The sequence below is a fragment of the Aotus nancymaae genome, unplaced genomic scaffold, assembly GCF_030222135.1.
Source record: "Aotus nancymaae isolate 86718 unplaced genomic scaffold, 86718_ANA_hifiasm-v0.15.2.pri h1tg000022l_1, whole genome shotgun sequence".
In the NCBI taxonomy this organism is placed as follows: Eukaryota; Metazoa; Chordata; class Mammalia; order Primates; family Aotidae; genus Aotus; species Aotus nancymaae.
Genome location: NW_026988435.1, coordinates 46313348 through 46316677, shown reverse-complemented (window position 1 = coordinate 46316677; position 3330 = coordinate 46313348). Strand labels below are relative to the sequence as shown.

At 63.5% G+C, this 3330-nt stretch overlaps 1 pseudogene; it reads left to right on the top strand.

The window, feature by feature from the left end:
* The first annotated feature begins 1395 nt into the window (after nt 1-1395).
* Nucleotides 1396-2308, top strand: LOC105713854 (uncharacterized protein FLJ46757-like; annotated as a pseudogene).
* The last annotated feature ends 1022 nt before the right edge of the window (nt 2309-3330 follow it).

Here is a 3330-nt window from a genome sequence, read left to right as displayed (position 1 = left end):
ATCCCGAAGAGCGAGGAGGACGTGGTTCTTGGGCCCGGTCTGCCCCCGCGCTGCTCCAGTCTGTTCAGCAAGCTCCTCCCTGTTCATAACTCCCCCAGCGACAGCCCTGCCTCCCTGGACAGAGCCCCCGACACTCTCCTCCCAGCCTCCACTGCCAGGACACAGACGCTGGCCAGGTTCAATTCAATGTGCCCGTGAGAGGTTGATTCAGAACTGTGTCCTGGGGAGCACGCATGGGGCTGCTGCTGCCCTGGTGCAGACAGCACTAGAGGAGTGTGACCTGCGCCGGCATCTGGGCCCACGCAGGAAGGCCAGCTCAGGAACGGTCCGTGTCCCTGCCAGCGTCCCCTTCTCAGAACACCTGGCAAATTCACACTGGACGTCGCAGAACCATGGCCGGGGCTCAGGCAGCCACGCTCAATTCTTCCATGAGGCAGCGGGAGCCTGCCCTCCCTCTCCCTCCCCACTCCCTCCCTCCCCCCTGCCCCGCTTCTCCCCACACCCTCCTCACTTCCCTGGGACTGCACCTCCCCATCCCCCATCAAATGTTGGCACATAGCCCCTGGGAACCTGGGCTGAGACCAGGGTCAAGCCGAACACTCCCTCTAGAAAGAACTGTCTTGATTGCAAAGGAGACGGAAACTGAGGCCCCTTCAGTGAAGTCCCGTCTAGATGGAGTTCGATCGACTCTTCTGCCAAGTGCAGGTGCCTGCAAGAGCTTGTTGTAACAATCTCATAACAGTTTTACTCTATTCTATAGAAGAGACCCTTCTAGGGGCAAAAGAATAGCTCAGAACGTAACTGGAGAAAGGTCGCTGCATATCGGAGGCCCCGTGCGGGCCTGACCAGGTGAGCCCTTCTCCGAGGAAGCTGATGAGAGAGAATTTCTCCTGCTGGCACTGAAGAAGCGCAGTGTGGGGATAGGGGGCCTTGGGGAAGGGGGCTGTGGGCACCTCCAGGAGCTGAGGGAACCCCAGGAATAGCCCATGAGAGAAACGGGAGGCCTACTGCCAAGACTACATCCTCTAGAAGATGCGGAAGAAAAAAGAATGCACCTGCGGACGGCCAGGGAGCACGGGAGAGGCCCCACCTCCAGGGCCTGCAGCCCAGCACCCACTTCAGCCTGGGAGCCCCGGGCCGGCCCAGCCATGCCTCCCAGATCCTCGTCTACAGCTGGGCGCTGACATGCAGTGGTGGCGAAGTCACCAAGTTCATGGTGATCTGTTGCACAGCACAGATGCAGGAGGGACTGGATAAACATTTAGGTAGGAAAAGAGAGAAGACAGGAGGGAGGGAGGAGCCCCAGGAAGGAAGGAGAGTGGCTTCAGAGGGCAGCCCTGGGCAGCGCTGCCAGGGGCACAGGGAGCCCGGCCCGGCCGGTCATCACCGGAATTCATGCCATGCAGGCTTGTATGTCAAAGAGAAGTGAGGTCGGGAGGGCCGAGGGGTCCACAGCCGTGGGGCCAGGCTGGCGCCACACCCCATCCCCATCGCTGCAACCCCAGGAAGAGTCACAGGCTCCCTCCCAGGACCCACGTGACCGTCAAAGGACCCGGCGTGGTGTGGGGCTGAGGCGGCCCTTGGGGGCGACGGCCCTGCCGATGGAGTTTTCCCGTCTGTGCCGCCCTTGTGAGGCCTGGGAAAAGGCTGCCGGGCCAGGCAGCACTGGGCAAGCTGAGTGCCAGGCGGTCTTGCAACATGCCAGGCAAATCTGAAACCACAGGATGGATGAGCCGCACCCCGGGGAAAGAGAACAGAGGGAGGCCGTTATCAATGTCCTCCTCCTCCTTGGTTTCCAGAAACGAACCAGACTCAGTGCCTCAGGGATGCTCCATGTGGCCTCCGGAGAGCGCAGGCCCCACCCTTTGTGCAGGTGAGGAAACCCAGAGCAGTGAGGGACTGACTGGCTTGGGGACCTGGAGCGCAGCCCTGGGCACCTTCCCTCTGCCCATCTCAGACAGGAGCACGGCCAGCACCGCCTCACCCCAACACGCCTCCAGCCCAGCCCTCCTAGGGCCCCGGGCACACTCTTCTCACTTCCCTCCTCCAGCCCCCTGCCCTTCCCCTTCACACCGTCACCCAGGGGCTGCTAGGAGCTGAGCGGGGCTATGAGGCTTGAGGCTGCTTCTCCAGATCCCTTTCCAGGGGGTGGCAGGTGCTGCTCACCAGGGACACCAGCCCCAACAGGATGGGGCTGATGCACGGCTCTGATTTTCCTCCCAGGCTCTGCCTTCACTCAGTGGTCCTGTGGGGCAGCTGGAGCTCCCGGCCACCCTCCCCCTCCCACAGCTGTGAGGTTTCTTCCTAGGATTCTGTTTTCCCCACATCGGAATTGAGGTGCTTGGAGGCTCCAGGAGGATGGGGTGGGAAAAGTGGCCTGGAGCCCCCAGGGCAGACCCCAAAGAGAAGGGTCAGAGGTGCCCTCTGGGGCCTGGGTAGCTGGGCAGGGCCCACAAGCCTGAGACCCCGGGGGGAGGAAGTGCCCATGCCGTGGTGGGGAAGGGGCCAGGAGAGGCTCCTATGTGGAGCCCCCTCCCACCTGGCCAGGCCTTTGGGATGAGCCCTGAGTGGACACGGGCCACAGTGGAGTCCCAGGGGTGAGGGCTGAGCCTCCAAGGACCCCAGGGTGCCTGTCCCCACTGCACACCCGCCAGGACACAGGGGAGGGACAGTGCCAGGAGGGCCACGGCTGTGGAGTCCACCCCAGGTCGTGGCACACAGGTAGAGGTGGGCGCCAGCCCCCCTGAAGCACCTGCAGAGGCTTCACTCGGGGAGAGAATGAGGCCCTCGCCCACAGGGATCCTGGGTCAGGTGGGGCAGCGAGGACGTGGTGGAGCAAGTGGCCTGGAGCGGCCCAGCGGCCCATTCTCCCCCAAGCCCATTCCAGGGCCACGGGCACCCCCTAGAGGCAGCTGATGGGACTGCAGCCCTGCAGGTCCTAGAGGGCAGGTGACAGGGGAAGGGACAAAGGGGCAGCAACATCCCTGGGGGAGGGACAGGGAGGGGACGAGGCTGCCCTCCGTGGACTGTGGACGCCAGGACCCAAAGGCCAAGCCTCCCCCTGCTCCTCACCCACAGTAAGCCAGGCTCCATGCAATGATGAGAATCCACGGGTGATGCCATACAGGGGAGAGGCCACGCAGGGAAGAGGCCACATGGGGGAAGCCACAGGGGAGAGGCTACATGGGGGAGCGGCCACATGAGGGAGAGGCTTCGAGGGAGAGGCCACGCGGGGGAGAGGTCAGGCCACACAGAGGAGAGGGTCCGTTGGCGGGGGGCTGCGAGCTGGGGAGATGGCCTCTGTGGGGAGACTCCGAACGCCTGCACAGC